Genomic DNA, 16,349 nt, shown 5'->3' with positions numbered 1-16,349 from the left:
GAAAAGGATCTGAAGAAGAATAGATACACGTATATGTGTGAAAGAACCACATCTTGCACACCTAGAACAAACAAAACATTGTAATCAAGTTTGCTGTGATAAAAAATAAAAATTAAGTTAAAAATACGAACAAGAAGTAATGAGACATAACCTTAAAGGGCTTTTTCCTGGCACATTCCATTCTAATTTACAACCTAGAACACCACTTCCAGTAAGGCTCTGTTGCCCTAGTAACCAGATTTGGTAAAGGAGAAATGCTGCCGCCTTGTGGCCGATTCCCGCAAGAGCAGCTTTTAACCCACAGCTAATGGTCACTTAACATTCACAAGGACTCAGGGCTGTAAAGGACACCTGCCCTCAAAATTGTGCTGAGGTAGGGAATGGATAAAAAAAATTCAAAACAGGCAAATTTTTCAAGAAGATAGCATGAAGAGGTAAGTTTTACTCACTCTCCTTTTTAAAAAAGGAAACTGGATAAAAGCTCAACCTCAGGAAGTATTAGACTCATGCAACCGAATCTACAGAGAGTTTTCAACTCACACCAGTCGACTGACCATCAGCAAAAAGTCTACAAACAATCAATGCTGAAGAGGTTTTAGAGAACTGTGTACCCTCTAGCTGCTGGTGAGATGTAAAGTGGTTGACAGCCAATAATGAGAACAGAAAGGAGCTGCGCTTAAAAGGAAAAATTGAGGTACCGTTCAATCCAGCAGGCGCACCAACGGGCCTCTCACCTGAGAAGACCAGAATCGAGAAGACCCGGGCTGCAAAAGCTGCACTGCAGCCTTATTCACAATAGACAAGACAGTGAAGCAACCAAAACGTCCATCAACAGATGAAGGGATAAAGAAGAAATGGTCCATGTACACAATGAATACTAGCCATGGAAAACAATGAAACACTGCTCTTTGAGGCACCATAGATGATCTTGGAGATAATCACAGAACATGAGGTAAGTCGGAAAGCAAAGTCCTATATCTTATGATAACACTTATAGGCGTTATCTAATAACTGACCCAAATGAACATATTTCCACAGAGAAAGGCACTCACTGACTTAGGAAAAAAAACTATGCTTATCTAAAAGGAAAGGTGGGGGGAATGGATAAATGAAGATTAGCCTTACCATATGTATACAAATACATATTATATACATATATCAAAAAGACCGGCCATATAGCAAGGGAGGTTTACGGAACACTCTGTAATAATTTACATGGGAAGAGGATCTCTACATAAATAGATGTATATAATGTGTAAATGAACCAGAGTGTGTACACCTTGGACAAACAACATTCGAACCATTACCCCAATTTAAAAAATTAAAACAACGAACTAGAAGTAATGAGACCTAAACTTATGGGGGGTTTTCCTGGCACATTCCATTCAAATTTACAACCTGGGTAAACGACTTCCAGAACGGCTCTGCTGCCCTAGTACCCAGATTTGGGAATGGAGAAATGCTGCATCCTTGTGGCCGTTTCCCACAACAGCAGCTTTAAACCCACGGCAAAAGGTCACTAAATATTCACCAATTGCAGTTCTGTAAATGACACCTGCCCTCCAAAACATACTGAGGTCGAAAATCGACCAAAAATTTCAAGAGTGCAACCTTCCAAAAAGACAATTTGAAGAGGTATATTGTACTCACACTTTTGTTTCTTTTTTCTTTTAACAGAAAAGAGAAAGGCGTGGAAAAATGATGAATTTTAGGAATTTTTAAAGACATGTAAACCCAAATTACAAAAACCTATCAGCTCACACCAGTCAGAATGGCCATCAACAAAAATGCTGCAAACAATAAATGCTGACGTGATTGTGGAGAAATGCGTACCCTCGATTCTAAGGGGCACGTGGTAAGAGCCACTAATGAAAGCACAATTGAGGTGCCTTGAAAAGGTAAACATTGAGCTACCATACCAGTCAATCAATCATACCCACGGCTGGGTCTATCACCTGAGAAAATGAAAATCAAAAATCACAGGCTGGCAATCCTGCACTCCAGCAATATTTACCATAGGCAACACTTGGAAGCAACGAAAATGTCCATCAACAGACGAATGCACCAAGAAGAAGTGGTCCATGTACACAATGGAGTATTAGCCATGGAAAACATTGAAGCACTGCTCTTTGAGGCACCATAGATGAGCCTGGAGATAATCACAAAACATGAAGTAGGACGGAAAGCAAAAGACCTATATCCTATAATATCACTTATGGTATTATCTAATAACTGACACAAATGAACATATTTCCAAAGAGAAAGACACTCACAGGCTTAGAAAACAAACTATGCTCATCTAAAAGGAACGGGGGGTGGGGGGAATTGATAAATGAAGATTAGTGTTACTATACGTATACAAATATATATTATATACATGTATCCAAAAGACCGAACATATAACAAGGGAGGTCTACGGAACACTGTAATATTTTACATGGGAAGAGGGCCTGTACATTAATAGACATATATAATGTACAAATGAACCAGATTGTGTACACCTAGGACAAACAATATTCTAATCTTTACCCCGATTAAAAAAATTTAAAAAACCAAGAAGAAGTAATGAGACAAAAACTTATGGGGATTTCTCCTGGCAAATTCCATTCTAATTTACAACCTAGGACCACGACTTCCAGAAAGGCTCTGCTGCCCTAGTACCCAGATTGGGGAATGGAGAAATGCTGCCTCCTTGTGGCCGTTTCCCACAACAGCAGCTTTAAACCCACTGCGAAAGGTCACTAAATATTCACCAACTTGCAGTTCTGTAAATGACACCTGCCCTCCAAAAAATTTCTGGGGTCCAAAATCGACCAAAAAATTCAAAAGAGGGCAACCTTCCAAGAAGACAATTTCAAGAGGTATATTGTACTCAGGGTTTTTTCTTTTAAGTGAAAAGCAAAAGGCGTGGGAAAATGATAAATTTTAGGAATTTTTAAAGACACGCAAACCGAAATTACAAATACCTATCAGTTCCCAGCAGTCAGAATGACCATTAGCAAAAATGCTGCAAACAATACATGCTGAAGGGATTGTGGAGAAATGTGTACCCTCAGTTCTAAGGGGGACGTGGTAAGAACCATTAATGTAAACACAGTGGAGGTGCTTTGAAAAGGTAAACATTGAGCTACCAGTGAATCAAGCATACCATCTGCTGAGCCTATCACGTGAGAAAATGAGAATCTAAAAGTCACAGGCAGGCAAACCTGTACGCCAGCAATATTTACCCTAGTGAACACTTGGAAGCAACAAAAATGTCCATCAACAGAGGAATGCACCAAGAAGAAGTGGTCCATGTATACAATGGAATGTTACTCCAGTAAAAAATATAAATTAAATTTAAAAAACAAACAAATGTGAGGAGACATCAGCATTTGTGGGTTTATCCGGGCACATTGCACTCTAATTTATAACCGAAGAACACCACTGGCTGGTAGGTCTGTTTCCCTAGTACCAGCGTGGGGAACGTAGAAAGGCTGCCGCCCTCTGGCCGTTACCTGCAAAAGCAGGTTGAAAGCCTGAGCTAATGGTCACTTCATATGAACTAGTACTGCAGGGCTGTAAAAGAAACCTGCCCTCAAAATGTCTTGAGGGAGGTAATGGCCAAAATATTTCAAAAGGTGACACATACTTTAAGTAAACACTTTGAAGAACTAAGCTCTAATCACAGCTGGAAAAATAAAAAGGACATGTCTTAAAGCTCAATTTCAACGCATTATGAGACACATGCGAATTCAACCACAGAGAGGTATCAGCTCACACCAGTCAGAATAACCATCAGCAAAAAACTACAAAGAATAAATGCTGAAGGGGCTGTGGAGAAATGCATACCCTCAACTTTATGTGGGACGTAACCTGGAAAGAGCCACTAAAGAGAACAGAATGGAGGTGCCTTTAAAAGGTAAACATTGAGCTACCATATGATCCAGCAGACCCATTCCTGGACCTATAACCTAAGAAGACAGAATTGGAAAGACACAGGCAGGCAAATCTGCATTGCATAGTATCACAATAGCCAAGATATGGAAGTAACCAAAAAGTCCACCGACAGATGGGTGGACAAAGGAGAACTGCTACACGTACACATGGAATATGAGCTAGCGAAAAAATGAAACAATGCCATTTGCAGCACCATAGGTGAGTCTAGAAGTAATCACGCAACTTGTAGTAAGTGAGAAAGCCAAAGACACATATCCTATCATATCACGTACAGGTGTTACCTAACAATTGAAACAAACGAAGATATTTCCAGAGAGAAAGGCAATCACAGATTCAGTACAAAAACTTATGGTTCACCAAATGGAAAGGTGTGAGGATTAGGATACATTACCATATTGAGGTTAACAGAGAGATACAAACACATGTGAAATATATAATCAGCAAAGACCTACGGAATACCAAGAGAAGACTACTCAACATTGTGTCATAACCTACATGGGAAAAGGATCTGAAGAAGAATAGATACACGTATATGTGTGAAAGAACCACATCTTGCACACCTAGAACAAACAAAACATTGTAATCAAGTTTGCTGTGATAAAAAATAAAAATTAAGTTAAAAATACGAACAAGAAGTAATGAGACATAAACTTAAAGGGCTTTTTCCTGGCACATTCCATTCTAATTTACAACCTAGAACACCACTTCCAGTAAGGCTCTGTTGCCCTAGTAACCAGATTTGGTAAAGGAGAAATGCTGCCGCCTTGTGGCCGATTCCCGCAAGAGCAGCTTTTAACCCACAGCTAATGGTCACTTAACATTCACAAGGACTCAGGGCTGTAAAGGACACCTGCCCTCAAAATTGTGCTGAGGTAGGGAATGGATAAAAAAAATTCAAAACAGGCAAATTTTTCAAGAAGATAGCATGAAGAGGTAAGTTTTACTCACTCTCCTTTTTAAAAAAGGAAACTGGATAAAAGCTCAACCTCAGGAAGTATTAGACTCATGCAACCGAATCTACAGAGAGTTTTCAACTCACACCAGTCGACTGACCATCAGCAAAAAGTCTACAAACAATCAATGCTGAAGAGGTTTTAGAGAACTGTGTACCCTCTAGCTGCTGGTGAGATGTAAAGTGGTTGACAGCCAATAATGAGAACAGAAAGGAGCTGCGCTTAAAAGGAAAAATTGAGGTACCGTTCAATCCAGCAGGCGCACCAACGGGCCTCTCACCTGAGAAGACCAGAATCGAGAAGACCCGGGCTGCAAAAGCTGCACTGCAGCCTTATTCACAATAGACAAGACAGTGAAGCAACCAAAACGTCCATCAACAGATGAAGGGATAAAGAAGAAATGGTCCATGTACACAATGAATACTAGCCATGGAAAACAATGAAACACTGCTCTTTGAGGCACCATAGATGATCTTGGAGATAATCACAGAACATGAGGTAAGTCGGAAAGCAAAGTCCTATATCTTATGATAACACTTATAGGCGTTATCTAATAACTGACACAAATGAACATATTTCCACAGAGAAAGGCACTCACTGACTTAGGAAAAAAAACTATGCTTATCTAAAAGGAAAGGTGGGGGGAATGGATAAATGAAGATTAGCCTTACCATATGTATACAAATACATATTATATACATATATCAAAAAGACCGGCCATATAGCAAGGGAGGTTTACGGAACACTCTGTAATAATTTACATGGGAAGAGGATCTCTACATAAATAGATGTATATAATGTGTAAATGAACCAGAGTGTGTACACCTTGGACAAACAACATTCGAACCATTACCCCAATTTAAAAAATTAAAACAACGAACTAGAAGTAATGAGACCTAAACTTATGGGGGGTTTTCCTGGCACATTCCATTCAAATTTACAACCTGGGTAAACGACTTCCAGAACGGCTCTGCTGCCCTAGTACCCAGATTTGGGAATGGAGAAATGCTGCATCCTTGTGGCCGTTTCCCACAACAGCAGCTTTAAACCCACGGCAAAAGGTCACTAAATATTCACCAATTGCAGTTCTGTAAATGACACCTGCCCTCCAAAACATACTGAGGTCGAAAATCGACCAAAAATTTCAAGAGTGCAACCTTCCAAAAAGACAATTTGAAGAGGTATATTGTACTCACACTTTTGTTTCTTTTTTCTTTTAACAGAAAAGAGAAAGGCGTGGAAAAATGATGAATTTTAGGAATTTTTAAAGACATGTAAACCCAAATTACAAAAACCTATCAGCTCACACCAGTCAGAATGGCCATCAACAAAAATGCTGCAAACAATAAATGCTGACGTGATTGTGGAGAAATGCGTACCCTCGATTCTAAGGGGCACGTGGTAAGAGCCACTAATGAAAGCACAATTGAGGTGCCTTGAAAAGGTAAACATTGAGCTACCATACCAGTCAATCAATCATACCCACGGCTGGGTCTATCACCTGAGAAAATGAAAATCAAAAATCACAGGCTGGCAATCCTGCACTCCAGCAATATTTACCATAGGCAACACTTGGAAGCAACGAAAATGTCCATCAACAGACGAATGCACCAAGAAGAAGTGGTCCATGTACACAATGGAGTATTAGCCATGGAAAACATTGAAGCACTGCTCTTTGAGGCACCATAGATGAGCCTGGAGATAATCACAAAACATGAAGTAGGACGGAAAGCAAAAGACCTATATCCTATAATATCACTTATGGTATTATCTAATAACTGACACAAATGAACATATTTCCAAAGAGAAAGACACTCACAGGCTTAGAAAACAAACTATGCTCATCTAAAAGGAACGGGGGGTGGGGGGAATTGATAAATGAAGATTAGTGTTACTATACGTATACAAATATATATTATATACATGTATCCAAAAGACCGAACATATAACAAGGGAGGTCTACGGAACACTGTAATATTTTACATGGGAAGAGGGTCTGTACATTAATAGACATATATAATGTACAAATGAACCAGATTGTGTACACCTAGGACAAACAATATTCTAATCTTTACCCCGATTAAAAAAATTTAAAAAACCAAGAAGAAGTAATGAGACAAAAACTTATGGGGATTTCTCCTGGCAAATTCCATTCTAATTTACAACCTAGGACCACGACTTCCAGAAAGGCTCTGCTGCCCTAGTACCCAGATTGGGGAATGGAGAAATGCTGCCTCCTTGTGGCCGTTTCCCACAACAGCAGCTTTAAACCCACTGCGAAAGGTCACTAAATATTCACCAACTTGCAGTTCTGTAAATGACACCTGCCCTCCAAAAAATTTCTGGGGTCCAAAATCGACCAAAAAATTCAAAAGAGGGCAACCTTCCAAGAAGACAATTTCAAGAGGTATATTGTACTCAGGGTTTTTTCTTTTAAGTGAAAAGCAAAAGGCGTGGGAAAATGATAAATTTTAGGAATTTTTAAAGACACGCAAACCGAAATTACAAATACCTATCAGTTCCCAGCAGTCAGAATGACCATTAGCAAAAATGCTGCAAACAATACATGCTGAAGGGATTGTGGAGAAATGTGTACCCTCAGTTCTAAGGGGGACGTGGTAAGAACCATTAATGTAAACACAGTGGAGGTGCTTTGAAAAGGTAAACATTGAGCTACCAGTGAATCAAGCATACCATCTGCTGAGCCTATCACGTGAGAAAATGAGAATCTAAAAGTCACAGGCAGGCAAACCTGTACGCCAGCAATATTTACCCTAGTGAACACTTGGAAGCAACAAAAATGTCCATCAACAGAGGAATGCACCAAGAAGAAGTGGTCCATGTATACAATGGAATGTTACTCCAGTAAAAAATATAAATTAAATTTAAAAAACAAACAAATGTGAGGAGACATCAGCATTTGTGGGTTTATCCGGGCACATTGCACTCTAATTTATAACCGAAGAACACCACTGGCTGGTAGGTCTGTTTCCCTAGTACCAGCGTGGGGAACGTAGAAAGGCTGCCGCCCTCTGGCCGTTACCTGCAAAAGCAGGTTGAAAGCCTGAGCTAATGGTCACTTCATATGAACTAGTACTGCAGGGCTGTAAAAGAAACCTGCCCTCAAAATGTCTTGAGGGAGGTAATGGCCAAAATATTTCAAAAGGTGACACATACTTTAAGTAAACACTTTGAAGAACTAAGCTCTAATCACAGCTGGAAAAATAAAAAGGACATGTCTTAAAGCTCAATTTCAACGCATTATGAGACACATGCGAATTCAACCACAGAGAGGTATCAGCTCACACCAGTCAGAATAACCATCAGCAAAAAACTACAAAGAATAAATGCTGAAGGGGCTGTGGAGAAATGCATACCCTCAACTTTATGTGGGACGTAACCTGGAAAGAGCCACTAAAGAGAACAGAATGGAGGTGCCTTTAAAAGGTAAACATTGAGCTACCATATGATCCAGCAGACCCATTCCTGGACCTATAACCTAAGAAGACAGAATTGGAAAGACACAGGCAGGCAAATCTGCATTGCATAGTATCACAATAGCCAAGATATGGAAGTAACCAAAAAGTCCACCGACAGATGGGTGGACAAAGGAGAACTGCTACACGTACACATGGAATATGAGCTAGCGAAAAAATGAAACAATGCCATTTGCAGCACCATAGGTGAGTCTAGAAGTAATCACGCAACTTGTAGTAAGTGAGAAAGCCAAAGACACATATCCTATCATATCACGTACAGGTGTTACCTAACAATTGAAACAAACGAAGATATTTCCAGAGAGAAAGGCAATCACAGATTCAGTACAAAAACTTATGGTTCACCAAATGGAAAGGTGTGAGGATTAGGATACATTACCATATTGAGGTTAACAGAGAGATACAAACACATGTGAAATATATAATCAGCAAAGACCTACGGAATACCAAGAGAAGACTACTCAACATTGTGTCATAACCTACATGGGAAAAGGATCTGAAGAAGAATAGATACACGTATATGTGTGAAAGAACCACATCTTGCACACCTAGAACAAACAAAACATTGTAATCAAGTTTGCTGTGATAAAAAATAAAAATTAAGTTAAAAATACGAACAAGAAGTAATGAGACATAAACTTAAAGGGCTTTTTCCTGGCACATTCCATTCTAATTTACAACCTAGAACACCACTTCCAGTAAGGCTCTGTTGCCCTAGTAACCAGATTTGGTAAAGGAGAAATGCTGCCGCCTTGTGGCCGATTCCCGCAAGAGCAGCTTTTAACCCACAGCTAATGGTCACTTAACATTCACAAGGACTCAGGGCTGTAAAGGACACCTGCCCTCAAAATTGTGCTGAGGTAGGGAATGGATAAAAAAAATTCAAAACAGGCAAATTTTTCAAGAAGATAGCATGAAGAGGTAAGTTTTACTCACTCTCCTTTTTAAAAAAGGAAACTGGATAAAAGCTCAACCTCAGGAAGTATTAGACTCATGCAACCGAATCTACAGAGAGTTTTCAACTCACACCAGTCGACTGACCATCAGCAAAAAGTCTACAAACAATCAATGCTGAAGAGGTTTTAGAGAACTGTGTACCCTCTAGCTGCTGGTGAGATGTAAAGTGGTTGACAGCCAATAATGAGAACAGAAAGGAGCTGCGCTTAAAAGGAAAAATTGAGGTACCGTTCAATCCAGCAGGCGCACCAACGGGCCTCTCACCTGAGAAGACCAGAATCGAGAAGACCCGGGCTGCAAAAGCTGCACTGCAGCCTTATTCACAATAGACAAGACAGTGAAGCAACCAAAACGTCCATCAACAGATGAAGGGATAAAGAAGAAATGGTCCATGTACACAATGAATACTAGCCATGGAAAACAATGAAACACTGCTCTTTGAGGCACCATAGATGATCTTGGAGATAATCACAGAACATGAGGTAAGTCGGAAAGCAAAGTCCTATATCTTATGATAACACTTATAGGCGTTATCTAATAACTGACACAAATGAACATATTTCCACAGAGAAAGGCACTCACTGACTTAGAAAAAAAACTATGCTTATCTAAAAGGAAAGGTGGGGGGAATGGATAAATGAAGATTAGCCTTACCATATGTATACAAATACATATTATATACATATATCAAAAAGACCGGCCATATAGCAAGGGAGGTTTACGGAACACTCTGTAATAATTTACATGGGAAGAGGATCTCTACATAAATAGATGTATATAATGTGTAAATGAACCAGAGTGTGTACACCTTGGACAAACAACATTCGAACCATTACCCCAATTTAAAAAATTAAAACAACGAACTAGAAGTAATGAGACCTAAACTTATGGGGGGTTTTCCTGGCACATTCCATTCAAATTTACAACCTGGGTAAACGACTTCCAGAACGGCTCTGCTGCCCTAGTACCCAGATTTGGGAATGGAGAAATGCTGCATCCTTGTGGCCGTTTCCCACAACAGCAGCTTTAAACCCACGGCAAAAGGTCACTAAATATTCACCAATTGCAGTTCTGTAAATGACACCTGCCCTCCAAAACATACTGAGGTCGAAAATCGACCAAAAATTTCAAGAGTGCAACCTTCCAAAAAGACAATTTGAAGAGGTATATTGTACTCACACTTTTGTTTCTTTTTTCTTTTAACAGAAAAGAGAAAGGCGTGGAAAAATGATGAATTTTAGGAATTTTTAAAGACATGTAAACCCAAATTACAAAAACCTATCAGCTCACACCAGTCAGAATGGCCATCAACAAAAATGCTGCAAACAATAAATGCTGACGTGATTGTGGAGAAATGCGTACCCTCGATTCTAAGGGGCACGTGGTAAGAGCCACTAATGAAAGCACAATTGAGGTGCCTTGAAAAGGTAAACATTGAGCTACCATACCAGTCAATCAATCATACCCACGGCTGGGTCTATCACCTGAGAAAATGAAAATCAAAAATCACAGGCTGGCAATCCTGCACTCCAGCAATATTTACCATAGGCAACACTTGGAAGCAACGAAAATGTCCATCAACAGACGAATGCACCAAGAAGAAGTGGTCCATGTACACAATGGAGTATTAGCCATGGAAAACATTGAAGCACTGCTCTTTGAGGCACCATAGATGAGCCTGGAGATAATCACAAAACATGAAGTAGGACGGAAAGCAAAAGACCTATATCCTATAATATCACTTATGGTATTATCTAATAACTGACACAAATGAACATATTTCCAAAGAGAAAGACACTCACAGGCTTAGAAAACAAACTATGCTCATCTAAAAGGAACGGGGGGTGGGGGGAATTGATAAATGAAGATTAGTGTTACTATACGTATACAAATATATATTATATACATGTATCCAAAAGACCGAACATATAACAAGGGAGGTCTACGGAACACTGTAATATTTTACATGGGAAGAGGGTCTGTACATTAATAGACATATATAATGTACAAATGAACCAGATTGTGTACACCTAGGACAAACAATATTCTAATCTTTACCCCGATTAAAAAAATTTAAAAAACCAAGAAGAAGTAATGAGACAAAAACTTATGGGGATTTCTCCTGGCAAATTCCATTCTAATTTACAACCTAGGACCACGACTTCCAGAAAGGCTCTGCTGCCCTAGTACCCAGATTGGGGAATGGAGAAATGCTGCCTCCTTGTGGCCGTTTCCCACAACAGCAGCTTTAAACCCACTGCGAAAGGTCACTAAATATTCACCAACTTGCAGTTCTGTAAATGACACCTGCCCTCCAAAAAATTTCTGGGGTCCAAAATCGACCAAAAAATTCAAAAGAGGGCAACCTTCCAAGAAGACAATTTCAAGAGGTATATTGTACTCAGGGTTTTTTCTTTTAAGTGAAAAGCAAAAGGCGTGGGAAAATGATAAATTTTAGGAATTTTTAAAGACACGCAAACCGAAATTACAAATACCTATCAGTTCCCAGCAGTCAGAATGACCATTAGCAAAAATGCTGCAAACAATACATGCTGAAGGGATTGTGGAGAAATGTGTATCCTCAGTTCTAAGGGGGACGTGGTAAGAACCATTAATGTAAACACAGTGGAGGTGCTTTGAAAAGGTAAACATTGAGCTACCAGTGAATCAAGCATACCATCTGCTGAGCCTATCACGTGAGAAAATGAGAATCTAAAAGTCACAGGCTGGCAAACCTGTACGCCAGCAATATTTACCCTAGTGAACACTTGGAAGCAACAAAAATGTCCATCAACAGAGGAATGCACCAAGAAGAAGTGGTCCATGTATACAATGGAATGTTACTCCAGTAAAAAATATAAATTAAATTTAAAAAACAAACAAATGTGAGGAGACATCAGCATTTGTGGGTTTATCCGGGCACATTGCACTCTAATTTATAACCGAAGAACACCACTGGCTGGTAGGTCTGTTTCCCTAGTACCAGCGTGGGGAACGTAGAAAGGCTGCCGCCCTCTGGCCGTTACCTGCAAAAGCAGGTTGAAAGCCTGAGCTAATGGTCACTTCATATGAACTAGTACTGCAGGGCTGTAAAAGAAACCTGCCCTCAAAATGTCTTGAGGGAGGTAATGGCCAAAATATTTCAAAAGGTGACACATACTTTAAGTAAACACTTTGAAGAACTAAGCTCTAATCACAGCTGGAAAAATAAAAAGGACATGTCTTAAAGCTCAATTTCAACGCATTATGAGACACATGCGAATTCAACCACAGAGAGGTATCAGCTCACACCAGTCAGAATAACCATCAGCAAAAAACTACAAAGAATAAATGCTGAAGGGGCTGTGGAGAAATGCATACCCTCAACTTTATGTGGGACGTAACCTGGAAAGAGCCACTAAAGAGAACAGAATGGAGGTGCCTTTAAAAGGTAAACATTGAGCTACCATATGATCCAGCAGACCCATTCCTGGACCTATAACCTAAGAAGACAGAATTGGAAAGACACAGGCAGGCAAATCTGCATTGCATAGTATCACAATAGCCAAGATATGGAAGTAACCAAAAAGTCCACCGACAGATGGGTGGACAAAGGAGAACTGCTACACGTACACATGGAATATGAGCTAGCGAAAAAATGAAACAATGCCATTTGCAGCACCATAGGTGAGTCTAGAAGTAATCACGCAACTTGTAGTAAGTGAGAAAGCCAAAGACACATATCCTATCATATCACGTACAGGTGTTACCTAACAATTGAAACAAACGAAGATATTTCCAGAGAGAAAGGCAATCACAGATTCAGTACAAAAACTTATGGTTCACCAAATGGAAAGGTGTGAGGATTAGGATACATTACCATATTGAGGTTAACAGAGAGATACAAACACATGTGAAATATATAATCAGCAAAGACCTACGGAATACCAAGAGAAGACTACTCAACATTGTGTCATAACCTACATGGGAAAAGGATCTGAAGAAGAATAGATACACGTATATGTGTGAAAGAACCACATCTTGCACACCTAGAACAAACAAAACATTGTAATCAAGTTTGCTGTGATAAAAAATAAAAATTAAGTTAAAAATACGAACAAGAAGTAATGAGACATAAACTTAAAGGGCTTTTTCCTGGCACATTCCATTCTAATTTACAACCTAGAACACCACTTCCAGTAAGGCTCTGTTGCCCTAGTAACCAGATTTGGTAAAGGAGAAATGCTGCCGCCTTGTGGCCGATTCCCGCAAGAGCAGCTTTTAACCCACAGCTAATGGTCACTTAACATTCACAAGGACTCAGGGCTGTAAAGGACACCTGCCCTCAAAATTGTGCTGAGGTAGGGAATGGATAAAAAAAATTCAAAACAGGCAAATTTTTCAAGAAGATAGCATGAAGAGGTAAGTTTTACTCACTCTCCTTTTTAAAAAAGGAAACTGGATAAAAGCTCAACCTCAGGAAGTATTAGACTCATGCAACCGAATCTACAGAGAGTTTTCAACTCACACCAGTCGACTGACCATCAGCAAAAAGTCTACAAACAATCAATGCTGAAGAGGTTTTAGAGAACTGTGTACCCTCTAGCTGCTGGTGAGATGTAAAGTGGTTGACAGCCAATAATGAGAACAGAAAGGAGCTGCGCTTAAAAGGAAAAATTGAGGTACCGTTCAATCCAGCAGGCGCACCAACGGGCCTCTCACCTGAGAAGACCAGAATCGAGAAGACCCGGGCTGCAAAAGCTGCACTGCAGCCTTATTCACAATAGACAAGACAGTGAAGCAACCAAAACGTCCATCAACAGATGAAGGGATAAAGAAGAAATGGTCCATGTACACAATGAATACTAGCCATGGAAAACAATGAAACACTGCTCTTTGAGGCACCATAGATGATCTTGGAGATAATCACAGAACATGAGGTAAGTCGGAAAGCAAAGTCCTATATCTTATGATAACACTTATAGGCGTTATCTAATAACTGACACAAATGAACATATTTCCACAGAGAAAGGCACTCACTGACTTAGGAAAAAAAACTATGCTTATCTAAAAGGAAAGGTGGGGGGAATGGATAAATGAAGATTAGCCTTACCATATGTATACAAATACATATTATATACATATATCAAAAAGACCGGCCATATAGCAAGGGAGGTTTACGGAACACTCTGTAATAATTTACATGGGAAGAGGATCTCTACATAAATAGATGTATATAATGTGTAAATGAACCAGAGTGTGTACACCTTGGACAAACAACATTCGAACCATTACCCCAATTTAAAAAATTAAAACAACGAACTAGAAGTAATGAGACCTAAACTTATGGGGGGTTTTCCTGGCACATTCCATTCAAATTTACAACCTGGGTAAACGACTTCCAGAACGGCTCTGCTGCCCTAGTACCCAGATTTGGGAATGGAGAAATGCTGCATCCTTGTGGCCGTTTCCCACAACAGCAGCTTTAAACCCACGGCAAAAGGTCACTAAATATTCACCAATTGCAGTTCTGTAAATGACACCTGCCCTCCAAAACATACTGAGGTCGAAAATCGACCAAAAATTTCAAGAGTGCAACCTTCCAAAAAGACAATTTGAAGAGGTATATTGTACTCACACTTTTGTTTCTTTTTTCTTTTAACAGAAAAGAGAAAGGCGTGGAAAAATGATGAATTTTAGGAATTTTTAAAGACATGTAAACCCAAATTACAAAAACCTATCAGCTCACACCAGTCAGAATGGCCATCAACAAAAATGCTGCAAACAATAAATGCTGACGTGATTGTGGAGAAATGCGTACCCTCGATTCTAAGGGGCACGTGGTAAGAGCCACTAATGAAAGCACAATTGAGGTGCCTTGAAAAGGTAAACATTGAGCTACCATACCAGTCAATCAATCATACCCACGGCTGGGTCTATCACCTGAGAAAATGAAAATCAAAAATCACAGGCTGGCAATCCTGCACTCCAGCAATATTTACCATAGGCAACACTTGGAAGCAACGAAAATGTCCATCAACAGACGAATGCACCAAGAAGAAGTGGTCCATGTACACAATGGAGTATTAGCCATGGAAAACATTGAAGCACTGCTCTTTGAGGCACCATAGATGAGCCTGGAGATAATCACAAAACATGAAGTAGGACGGAAAGCAAAAGACCTATATCCTATAATATCACTTATGGTATTATCTAATAACTGACACAAATGAACATATTTCCAAAGAGAAAGACACTCACAGGCTTAGAAAACAAACTATGCTCATCTAAAAGGAACGGGGGGGGGGGAATTGATAAATGAAGATTAGTGTTACTATACGTATACAAATATATATTATATACATGTATCCAAAAGACCGAACATATAACAAGGGAGGTCTACGGAACACTGTAATATTTTACATGGGAAGAGGGTCTGTACATTAATAGACATATATAATGTACCAATGAACCAGATTGTGTACACCTAGGACAAACAATATTCTAATCTTTACCCCGATTAAAAAAATTTAAAAAACCAAGAAGAAGTAATGAGACAAAAACTTATGGGGATTTCTCCTGGCAAATTCCATTCTAATTTACAACCTAGGACCACGACTTCCAGAAAGGCTCTGCTGCCCTAGTACCCAGATTGGGGAATGGAGAAATGCTGCCTCCTTGTGGCCGTTTCCCACAACAGCAGCTTTAAACCCACTGCGAAAGGTCACTAAATATTCACCAACTTGCAGTTCTGTAAATGACACCTGCCCTCCAAAAAATTTCTGGGGTCCAAAATCGACCAAAAAATTCAAAAGAGGGCAACCTTCCAAGAAGACAATTTCAAGAGGTATATTGTACTCAGGGTTTTTTCTTTTAAGTGAAAAGCAAAAGGCGTGGGAAAATGATAAATTTTAGGAATTTTTAAAGACACGCAAACCGAAATTACAAATACCTATCAGTTCCCAGCAGTCAGAATGACCATTAGCAAAAATGCTGCAAACAATACATGCTGAAGGGATTGTGG

Source organism: Eubalaena glacialis, chromosome 12, assembly GCF_028564815.1.
Source record: "Eubalaena glacialis isolate mEubGla1 chromosome 12, mEubGla1.1.hap2.+ XY, whole genome shotgun sequence".
NCBI classification, from domain to species: domain Eukaryota; kingdom Metazoa; phylum Chordata; class Mammalia; order Artiodactyla; family Balaenidae; genus Eubalaena; species Eubalaena glacialis.
The sequence above is the reverse complement of the archived record's forward strand: the minus strand, read 5'-3'. Positions refer to the sequence as shown.